The 12,827-nt window shown below is 33.5% G+C and overlaps 1 long non-coding RNA gene across 1 annotated transcript in view; it reads left to right on the forward strand.

Annotated features, from left to right (window-relative positions):
* LOC139938332 (uncharacterized) overlaps window positions 1–12,827 on the forward strand; it is a 37,979-nt gene that overhangs the window by 22,837 nt on the left and 2,315 nt on the right. The gene's annotated exons all lie outside the window — the stretch shown is intronic.

Below are 12,827 nucleotides of genomic sequence, written 5' to 3' on the forward strand. Positions count from 1 at the left end.
TGTCATGGCACCTTATATACTGCGTCATTAATTTATTCAAAAGGGGAGTTAACAAACAACAATTAACAACGGCTTTTGGTATTGATACGTCACGGCACCTTGCACTACTTATGCTGCGTCATTAATTTATTAAAAAGGGGAGGTTACCAATAATTAACAACGGCTTCTGCTATTGGTCAGGTGTTGCTTACGTCGCGACACAATCATGTTTGTTTATAGCAACGCGTGAAGACAGCCATATGCCTGCATTTTGTATTTCTCATCCTAACATGAAATAGCAGGACTATTATTTGCAATGACAATGATTATACCCCAGGGCCAGGGTATTTTTTTTTTAACAAACCAAATTGATCCAAATTGCAAGTAGTAATAAAACCTATACTGAAAAAGAGAACATTTCAACGTTATCAATGGACATGTTTTGGTTTTTTTTTTTTTTTTTTTTAAACGGTTTTTACCTTTCTAAAAAAGTAGAACCCGCGATTGCACAATACCACTCCCCACCCCAAGCCGGGAAAAACCTGATGTCAATTAGAATTGACATATGAAAGTGGAATTTTCACAAATCTTTACTGTTAATTATAGAAATTTGTGGAAAGCGCACATAATATCTACCCTAAATTAGAAGACTAATGATAAAATTGGATACAAGCAACTTAACAACAAATACATTTCGATGAAACTACAAATAAACAATGGAATAACAAAATGTAAACAGCATCTTAAAGCCATTATACAATTTCGGTAAACAGTATTGTCCAAGTCCCACACTTCGTGTATCACAAATTATATAAAAAAATGGAAATTTAGGCTCAATCGATCATCGGAGTATTGTAGGGAGAAAATGACGGGAAAACCTACTCCAGTTTTCGCGCGTTTCGCCGTACATGACATGTGTTTATAACAAATCCGTAATTCTCGCTCACGAGAATTTATATTGTTTTACCGTTTTCTCAAAAAGTAAAGCATTTCATGAACCAATATTTAAAGAGAAGTCTTTAACCATTACCTTCTGTAAACCCTGTAAATTATTTGTAAATCTGTGAACTTTTTTTTTCTGAAATAGAGAAAAAATAATAAAAGTGTACTTCTTTGTAAAGGGCTTAGAGAATTAAGTGTTAATTATTAGGCGCTATATAAATCGAAAGTTATTATTATTATTATTATTATTATTATTATTATTATTATTATTATTATTATTATTATTATTATTATTACTATTACTATTACTATTACTATTACTATTACTATTACTATTACTATTACTATTACTATTACTATTACTATTACTATTACTATTACTATTACTATTACTATTACTATTACTATTACTATTACTATTACTATTACTATTACTATTACTATTACTATTACTATTACTATTACTATTACTATTACTATTACTATTACTATTACTATTACTATTACTATTACTATTACTATTACTATTACTATTACTATTACTATTACTATTACTATTACTATTACTATTACTATTACTATTATTATTATTATTATTATTATTATTATTATTATTATTATTATTATTATTATTATTATTATTATTATTATTATTATTATTATTATTATTATTATTATTATTATTATTATTATTATTATTATTATTATTATTATTATTATTATTATTATTATTATTATTATTATTATTATTATTATTATTATTATTATTATTATTATTATTATTATTATTATTATTATTATTATTATTATTATTATTATTATTATTATTATTATTATTATTATTATTATTATTATTATTATTATTATTATTATTATTATTATTATTATTATTATTATTATTATGATTATTATTATTATTATTATTATTATTATTATTATTATGATTATTATTATGATTATGATTATGATTATGATTATGATTATTATTATTATTATTATTATTATTATTATTATTATTATTATTATTATTATTATTATTATTATTATTATTATTATTATTATTATTATTATTATTATTATTATTATTATTATTATTATTATTATTATTATTATTATTATTATTATTATTATTATTATTATTATTATTATTATTATTATTATTATTATTATTATTATTATTATTATTATTATTATTATTATTATTATTATTATTATTATTATTATTATTATTATTATTATTATTATTATTATTATTATGATTATGATTATGATTATGATTATGATTATTATTATTATTATTATTATTATTATTATTATTATTATTATTATTATTATTATTATTATTATTATTATTATTATTATTATTATTATTATTATTATTATTATTATTATTATTATTATTATTATTATTATTATTATTATTATTATTATTATTATTATTATTATTATTATTATTATTATTATTATTATTATTATTATTATTATTATTATTATTATTATTATTATTATTATTATTATTAGTAGTAGTAGTAGTAGTAGTAGTAGTAGTAGTAGTAGTAGTAGTAGTATTATTATTATTATTATTTTCTGTACCGAAAGGGTCCAATGGCTTTAACAGACACTTGATGATATCAGAAATAGCTTTGAGATGAGTTTTCAAATAGGTTTTCATGTGAGTTTAGGGCTGAGGTTTAAATCTGTAAAAATTTGAGCACAATTGGTCGTCGAAGTTGGGAGATAATAATGAAAGAAAAAACACCCTTGTCACACGGAGCTGTGTGCTTTCAGATGCTTGACTTCGAAACCTCAAGCTCTAAATCTGAGGTCTCGAAATCAATTCGTGGAAATTTACTTCTTTCTCGGAAACTACGCCACTTCAGAGGGAGCCGTTTCGCACAATGTTTTATACTACCAGCTTCTACCCATTACTCGTTACCATAAGGTTTTGTGCTGATACTTTTGTTGAGTAATAACCAATGGTGTCCACTGCCTTTACTTATTTGATAGCTAAACGTTTATTATTAAAAACGTTTAATTTGATCTACTCTCTCTGTCTGTATTTAATATCTACAAATATTTGCTTACCAAATACAGTACCAGATTCGCCAAGCAGAATATATTTAGGAACTCAGCTCCCATAAACAAGCTGTGGTCCAGAACTCCGCGACGGAAACATCAAGGTGCGCCCCAAACTGCACCCGGCTTAAATATTATGCTGCGTTGATAATTTATTCACGTGGGGACTTAAGTACCCAAACTATTTTAACAACGGATTTTACTATTGGACAGTTGGTGCTGATGTCATGGCACCTTATATACTGCGTCATTAATTTATTCAAAAGGGGAGTTAACAAACAACAATTAACAACGGCTTTTGGTATTGATACGTCACGGCACCTTGCACTACTTATGCTGCGTCATTAATTTATTAAAAAGGGGAGGTTACCAATAATTAACAACGGCTTCTGCTATTGGTCAGGTGTTGCTTATGTCGCGACACAATCATGTTTGTTTATAGCAACGCGTGAAGACAGCCATATGCCTGCATTTTGTATTTCTAATCCTAACATGAAATAGCAGGACTATTATTTGCAATGACAATGATTAAATGCCAGGGCCAGGGTATTTTTTTTTTAACAAACCAAATTGATCAAAATTGCAAGTATTCGTAAAACCTATACTGAAAAAGAGAACATTTCAACGTTATCAATGGACATGTTTTTTCTGGTTTTTTTTTAAACGGTTTTTACCTTTCTAAAAAGTAGAACCCGCGATTGCACAATACCACTCCCCACCCCAAGCCGGGAAAAACCTGATGTCAATTAGAATTGATAAATGAAAATGGAATTAAGAAATAGTTTTGAGATGAGTTTTAAAATGAGTTTTCATGTGAGTTTAGGGCTGAGGTTTAAGATAAATTTTAAGATGAGTTTTAAAATGAGTTTTAAGATAAGTTTCAAGATGAGTTTTAAAATCAGTTTTAAGATAAGTTTTAAGAAGGAAATTTAAGTGTTAAGAAGAGTTTTTAAGATGAGTTGTAAGCTAGGTTTAAGATGAGTTTAAAGAAAAGTTCTAGGTTGATAGTTGTCGTTGACGGGATACACCAGTGAGTTGCACTACGGTCAAATGCATCATCATCCGGATTTGTTTTTTAAATAACTTTTTAAAATTTGTATTAGATTGGCATACATTATCAGAAATATAAATTGGAGCAACCGTTTGTAAAGAATTGTGAACAGTTAGCCTAAGTTTAAAAACAGTTATTTGTCAAACCGGGAGCAGTGCAGTTCTTTCAGGAGGATAAAAGTGAATCAGAGGGCATGACTTTCTGAAGCTGCTGTGTGTTGTATATTTATTACGTTGAAGGCGGAATATTCTGAATGAGACTACAAAGGGAAGGATCCTCATTACCAAACCGTGGTGTGAACAACATATGGTGCAGTTTGTTCAGCAGCACTCAGCTAATATTTTGGATATGAGATTATGATGTCCGAATGATGTTGGAAACAATAAGCCTATGATGCTTTGAAATCAATGTCAAGTCAAATAATAGCACCCAAATTACGTGTTTGTTACGATGGGTTATCTTCAATATCTGCGATAAATGAGGGGGTTATCTATATGAATGGAACGGTAACGTTTCAAGTTGTTTGCTGGAAGAGGACAATTCCGAGAAGTTTGTCTACTCAAATTGGGAAAACATGTAAACGTGTTTGCAAATTAACGACAGATTATTAGGCAAAAGCTTGTCTCCAGTCAGTCTGCTGATTATATTATTTATTTTGAATTGGTTTCTGTTTTGTACTTTTTGTAAGACACGATTTTCCTATGCACTGGGGAAGTATATTATGTCAAATGCGATGAAAACGAATTCCCACGTTTTGAACGTGAATGCCAAACTATGTTGATCACGTATACAATACAAAGTTCAAAACCTGTTAGCCAAAAATAGGACAGGCTTACAATGTTTTTTTAGTCAATTGGCTTTTGCGGGGATTTCCGTCTTTTTGTTCACAGTGAATTGTGCAATGTGGGTGGTAAACCTGATTGTGGGTATGACAATATGTCTTAACGTTTAAAGGCATGGACATGTTTGGTAATTGTCAAATACCAGTATTCTCACTATGTGTATCTAAAACATTATGCAAACAACACATCTGCAAAATCATTTTGTCAAAGTTACAAGAAAATAGTGACAGAAATACTCCCCGATGCACATTAATGTGTTCGCTTTCAGATGCATGAAAAATACTTCAGGCTGAAGTCTTATTCTTATGAAAAACAATGAGTGAAAAATTAATACCTCTTTCTCAAAAACCATTAAGTTAGTTCCGAGGGAGACGTTTCGCACAATATTTTATTATTGTATAATACCAACAGCTCTCCGTTGCTTGTAAGTAAGTCCGTATATTATGCTAATATTTGTACTAAAAGTGCCCAGTGCCTTTGAGGGGAATTGTGGATAATGCCAACTTTCAGGGACTTCAAAACTGCTTCAAATTGTATAGCTAATAATTACCAATCACACAGTCACAGTTTCTCTCAGATGCTTTGCAAACCGTAACCATGAATTGTAAAGGAATAAAGGAAGTCCATTCAGCATCAAAACTTCCAAATTCAATCTCTACGCCCCCCCCCCCCCCCCCCACCCACTACCACCATCCACACACACGCATGCCTCACCACATAAGTCAATACCGAATACATAATTCCAACAGTGATAAGTTACACTCTAAAGATAGGGTTATACTTTGGTAAAGGACCCCAACATGAATCGTTTATCCGAATCCCACTTGTTATAGATAGGCCTTTATACCTTCCGAAATGCCCTATTGGGTTAGAAATCAGTACAAATTATGTCAAAAGGTTTGAATTTTCAAAGATGGCATAAAGGCGACTTTTGGAGCCTCCACAAATTCCGCATCCGTTTACAAATAATGCGGGCAGAGAGGTGCAGATGATATCAACGTTGTTACACAACGGGATGGATTTGGGTACATTCTTGATGAAAATACAGTGACAGTTTCTTCCTGTTTTCTCAACAAGTTGATTGTAAAGGAATTCAGCTGAATTTCAAAAGTGACCTTTTCTGTATCTTTATTGATAATTTGGCACACAAATCAGCGTTACGTTTGCACAAAACAATATATGACCAAACAATATATGACCCTACTTTTAACTATTGCCAAGTACTCGAAGGTGTGAGCTTTTGATTTCGACTCATTTTGCGTTCTAGTGCCAGTATTAAAAAAGTATGATTCGATAAAAATGATATAGAAAAAAACCGGTCTTACCAATGAAACATCACAGGGTAAAAGCCAATCAAATCCTTGTGGATCAAGCTATAAAAATCTGATGTTTTGATTTGAATTTTCATGCAGTACGTCACAAAGTTGTGCAGCCGAACACAGGACTTAGTTGGGGACACCAGATGACCTTGTTATCTGAGTTCATTTACTTATTTATTTATCATTTATTTTAATTCTTCAGACAAAAAACCAGCAACAGTAAAACAAGCACAGGCCGTCCAGGGAAGGGGCATAAGTAAAAAAAACTGTCATCAAAAAAGATGTGCCCTCCCAGACCTAGCTCATAAAAAGTACACATTTATATACTATACATTAAACACTCTAAAATTGCAGTAAAAATTTAAACAAACGATGGCAAGTAAAAAGCAATTACACAAACGATATACACAAGGTACTTTTTTTAAATGTCCACAGATTCACACCAAACCTAGAGGGACCAATTTAAACAACTGTGTGATTCGTAGAACCTAGTGCGTGAGTGTCCTCCAAAGTCCATTTTGATGCATTATTTTTAAAATGTTGTTTATGCAAGTTGACACACACACACACAAGGCCTGAAGGCCACTTCAAGGTGTGGGCTACAAGTCAACTTTTTCCAGGGACCGTTGCCACCTACACCTGGGGCTCAAACAGGGTTAATACCACCTTTGCAGTCCATACGGACGTAGGCTTGGTTATCATCTTTTTAACGTTTAGCTTTTGATTGTCAGTGTGTTCAGTGTGCTAAGATACTTAGTAGTGCACTTAAGTTATTAGATTAGAATAAATACACAATTTATTTTTTAAATTTTCTGACAAAATTCTTTGTTGGGTGGGGCCGTCCAGAGTAAGGCAGAAACAAAAATCAAAGCAAAGTGTCATCCCAGACCCCGCTGACTGTTTATAAACAGAGAAAATGAAAGCAAAAAAAATAAATATTATCGTTCATTAAATTATAAAAGCATGAAACACAGAATTGACACAAATAGGGTAAGATATTAAAATGACAGTATTGACCCATACTAGTGCCACAGCTCTAACAATGAGAAGCAAAAATGTCCCCTCCTAAACCCCTTTGCAACCCTTCTCAAGTAAGCACAATCCTCGGGAACAACCGTTATAACTCTGCAGTCAATTTTAAATTTGGTTTAACCAACTAGACTACCGAGATTGCCAGGTAGCTAGAGACAGTTTGTAAACAAGCCTGTAATGTGTGAGTAATAGTTATGCCTGTGATATTTTTCTTTATTCTTTATCCCCGATGCAAATTTAACATCTATTATATATCGCTGCCAAAACAAAGGGTTCGAACCGGCTCCAGCTGCGGGCAATCTCGGTGCTCTATAGTTGGTAAAAACACTGCTCTAGAAAATCAAGGGTCGTGGGTTCGAATCCCACCCGAGTAATATGCCTGTGATATTTTTTTTTCTTCACAGGAATCGGGAAGGTACCGAGTAAATACAGTGCTAACACACATCGGTGTATTGGACAAACCAAAATTAATTTTCTTTATCCCCGATGTAAATTGAACATCTGCAGCCAAGCTGAAAATACAATCAGCCAGTTAGTACGTGTGCCAAAATCGCACTGTTTGCCAGAGTAGCTATTGACACTATATAAATAATAAGTCGGGATTGCGAAGGGAAATTTCCCTTTTTCCCCAAGAATGATTGGATCAGCTATAACACCTGTGTACTAAAAATAACATTATGGATGAATGCTATCAGACAACTAATAAACAAAACATTAGTAGGGATTTGGGAAACATGCGTGTATTTGAATACAATTCATTTTTGCAGAAATATATTTGCAAATCATAGCTGTGCATAGACATACTTCCCCTAAAAGTTTCCCCTATCTGCCCAACAATTAAAACATGGCCCACGTGGCTTTAACTAGGTTTTTGTCTTCACACGATGATTTCACGCACGTCCTTAGTCAAAACCTCCAACACAATTTATCAATGTTTGAGAAGATTTTAAAAGGGACCTCACAGTCCAAACATTGTCCTTTCACACAAGGTGCAAAATTGTTGGTCAAGTTTCAAGCAAGCATGTTCTTCGGTTTTTTTTACTCGCCCGTTGATCATTAAAAAATGCTTCAAAATATTAGGAAAAACTTTCATAAGTGTTCTAAAGGTATAATTTTTGTGTATTTAAACTCTTGAGTAAAATCTGGTCCAAATTTAATTACAGAATCGTGTGGGAATAACAGACAAGTAAATTTATGACCTTCGTGGTCTCTGAAAGTCGAGTTGTCCTCCAAAAGCGTATTACACAAATCACGGCACCATTTTGCCTTGCCTGTATACTGGGTGCAGCATGAATAGGCCAACCCTTTGGTACCTGTAAGTTACGCTCCAGAGTTTTCTGTATAGTTTTTATCCCTCTATTCAAAAGGAATTATTGTTGATTTTTTTTTAACCACAAATATACAACCAAGAACATCTCTATAGCAACCACGGGTCATTAAGTCGCCCACAACCAGGCATTGTGATGCTTCATTCTTGTCTTATAGGCTTGTGAACGTGAACACCTCAAAAAACCAATACTTTGTGTACTTTGGGTTCAAGGCCATGCCTTTTGCAGGAGTTTCGAAATCACAGTCAGGGATTTAGAGTTTGTCGAGTTGGTATTAGTCGAGTTTGTTTGTAGTGCTGTCGAGTTGGTTAGAGTGTTGTCGCGTTTATTAGAGTGTTGTCGAGTTGGTTGTATAGTAATGTCGAGTTGGTTAGTAGTTATGTCGAGTTGGTAAGCAGTGTAGTCGAGTTGGTTTGAAAGAAGGATTGTCGAGTTGGTAACTTTTTCTTGTCGAGGTGTATATGTTGCTTGGGCAAGCATTCGACTCGTTGAGATCCTGATATACCAGAAACGTTTTAAAATGAAATCCTGATACTTGGATGTTGTCTTCCCAGTAAAAGCGTTCTCAGTATGTCGTCATCCTTTAAATAGGATGTCGTCTTCCGAGTGGGGATGTTAAGATGTTGGAAGCAGAATCTCGTCTTCTCACTCAGCAAAACGACATCCCGAAAGAAAGATAGCGTATTCACTCTTCCAGATATAATATCGGGGGATGGCACCCTCAAAGTAGGATGGCATCTTCCCGAGAAGCCCAGTGGCCCCCTCTAGGCATGTGAGAGAAATTATCTTGAGAAGATGACATGATGTAGACATCCACAAATAAAGTGTCTTCGGAAATATGTCGTCATCTTATGATGATGTCATAATCCTGCAGTAACTTATCCCAAACCTGTTAGTTGGGTGACACTTATAGAGCACCGTAATATACGAGCACATCTGTTTGATACTTCTCAGATTCAAACACTTTTCCAAAAGGAGATTTATTCGACGCATAAAGGAAGTAATGGGTTAATACTGTAGTTTCAAAACCCAACAAGATTTTCATTATGTTACCGCTCCAAATTATAACCAAGTAAGATCACAAAGCATATAAGAGTTGGTGTCATGGTCACATCTGGATGCGTGCTTTTAGATGAGGATAACCTAACCATCAAGTCGATTGAATAAACAGCATAGTATACCAGTATAATAAATAGCCTCCTACTCCATGGGTTTAGCTGAGTTCATGATTAGTAAATCAGATGGGAACCTTCAAATTTCCCTTACTTATATGTTTTCTTGGTGAACCCTCAACCATATTGTTTTTCTATAAGTTAGTCGGTATCCAAAGCGCGGGTTTAAGTTGAAATAGTCTAATCCCATGTAATGAAGATGATCATTAGATTTGCCATTGTTGGTACGTAGAGCCTGACAACGACATCATAATGTTACTGTATATTCCCCTTCTCATAAAGAAGTTCAATATGAGTCTTGAACGAACAACTCTCGCCGAAGGTTGTCCCTTCTCATTTAAAAATAGCTTGCGGGCAAAATTATTGTTCATCCATGATATGCATTTTGCAAAACTTCTTGATATTATTTCATCATCACCAGCAGCGGAAAACCACCAAGGACAGGCATAGTAATACAAATAAAAGTTGGAAAGAAATACCCACCAAAATACATTAACTTACAATAAAGTAACACAAAATATTGTAACACTGGCAATCAACACGAACACCCACACGATGCCACAACAAATAAACTGAACTTGGTACTGAGAAGGGAAAAAACCAACTCAAAAAAGAAGTTCAAGGATGGAGAGGTTGGGCAGAGGGGGGTTTGGTAGGGGGTTGGCAGGGGGTTGGCGGATGAGGGTTGGCGGATGAGGGTTGGCGGATGAGGTTTGGTTCGGCAGAGGACATGTTTGGGAGGGGTTCGGAAATAGGAATGAGTAGGAGTGAGAAGTTATAAATACACGAAACAGATAAATAAATAAACAAATACATAAATAAATTGTACACTGAAACTCAAAGCTAAATTGTAATTACATATACCGATAAATAAATAATAGTACATTTTGCACTGAAACCCATATAGCTGAATTGCTATTATAGGCCTACTATTGTGTTATTTTAGAGTAGGTGTATATCATTTAGTTTTAATATGAACGCTGTAATCATGGCTTCGATTTCAAGTATCTGAGTCCAATGTCAATGAGTGTCAGTGTTATCATATTTCATATTTTGATTTTGATGAATAAAATAAGAACTTAGTATAATGATAATTGTCTACCACACGGATTTATTTCAGGCGGAAATCTCTCCCCGCAATTGTGCGTACATATATCGTCTGGTCAGAATCTTTATTAAAATTATTAGACGGTTTGCCTGTTCAATAGTTACAAACTATGAGTTATGGTAGCCATGAAGGAACATGACAAAATAATAATTATTAGTTGCGATGTTTTACGATTTGTCGTGATTTAACATTGTTGTGATTCGTGATGTCCCTTCACAGGTAGCCCTGCATGGCAACCATCTACATTGCTTGATTTAACCAACATATGTACTTGGCATGCAGACATGAGAAAACAGCGCCATCCCATCACAGGGGAGATGTATTATATTTCATAACTGCCAATCAAAAAATACTTCATACGGTATTATTGAGGTGGCGAATTATTTTTCTTATTCGATAAAAATAGTGTTCAGAGTTTGTGATAGTTTTTTGTGAACATCTTTTTTAAAACTTCGCACTTGTTTTTGTTGGTAAATTTCCCTGAACTATAAAATAATGTTTCGTCAGTCCCCCAAACCCTTAAAAAGTTCAGGAGACCACAGTTTGCTTCCAGCCTCAGAATTGTTTCATTGATTTAATTATATTGGTAACAATACAATATGAGTAAACGGAGTGACTGTGTAATAAAGGATGCAATGTAACATTATGCTAATTAGCCTATTTTACATAATTAAACAATTAAGTAAAACAATCCCACAAATTTTTGTTACAAAGAGTTTTGTTACATTATTTTGCATATATGGAAATGAGTGTTGATGTCAGATCCAGTAGACCCTAGTCACTCAAACTATACAACAGATCAACTGATCAAGTTAATCTTCAAATGTACATCTTTTTCACACTTTCGTTTGTAATTTTAAACAAGTGAACGAGTCATTTTTTAACTTGAAACATTAAATCCAATGTAAATATATTGCTATTGAATGCAACGGTATACTGATTTTTTTCTTCAGAGAAAGACACCCACATAATTAAAGCTCATCGGCAAAGTGCAACAAACTTGAGTGGGTTGTTCCAGTCGGATTGGATGGTTTGAAGTCTAACAAACTCCTCCCAGTGTACCATTTGATATGCTTCGTTGCATCTTGCTACGGATTTATTATTACAAACACACACTCATGACAAAAATACATATTGTCACAATGTGTACATGTTATGGTGTTCTATAAAGGACACTTTTCTGTTTTCTCGTGCCTGTGGAGAGGTCCCTCGTACGTGTGAGCAACCCCTCGTACGTGTGAGCAAAGTGTCCTTTATAGAACACCATAACATGTTGATACAAACGCTTTACTTAAACAATACATCCTTACAAGCACACTGTTGCGTATTTTGTCTTTTGAAATCATATGCAATGGCAGCCATTTTGAAAATCTTCAAATGTTCTTGTTAAGCCCAGATGTTTTTCTCATGAAATACGCCGACTGGTTGCCACCTTCCATGTAGACCGATAGGTTTATATCTGCCCCACAATGAAAACACATCTGAACGAGTAAACTACTATTTGGTGTTGAGAAGAAGCAGAAAGCCTTCTTCTCACTCAAACAGTCACCTTGTTTTGTTAAAAAAAGACAATCCCTAACATTCTACTTTGTCGATGATGTTTTATTCGATTTCCAATAGGAGACACCCCCACACACACACACACACACTCACATTCTCAAATGCATCCCTGTGGAGACATCTTCTGATTTTCCCGTAGGCTTTGTACACAACATTTCTTGTGGAGCACCCCGGTCTTTAGAATTTCACTATGAAGTCCTTTTATTTTCCCTTTTTTGTTTTTTCATTGGTCCCCAGAAGGTACCGAATAATTTTATGAGCAACTGGTAAACACCTGTAATTGTATGGAATCTTTGTGATAGCAACCGTGGACCCCATTGTATTCCTTTGTGTTAGCAACCGTGGTCCCATTGTATTCCTTTGTGTTAGCAACCGTAGGTTCCCGGTTTGAATGTGATACCTACCCACACACACACAC

Source organism: Asterias amurensis, chromosome 1 (assembly GCF_032118995.1).
Source record: "Asterias amurensis chromosome 1, ASM3211899v1".
In the NCBI taxonomy this organism is placed as follows: domain Eukaryota; kingdom Metazoa; phylum Echinodermata; class Asteroidea; order Forcipulatida; family Asteriidae; genus Asterias; species Asterias amurensis.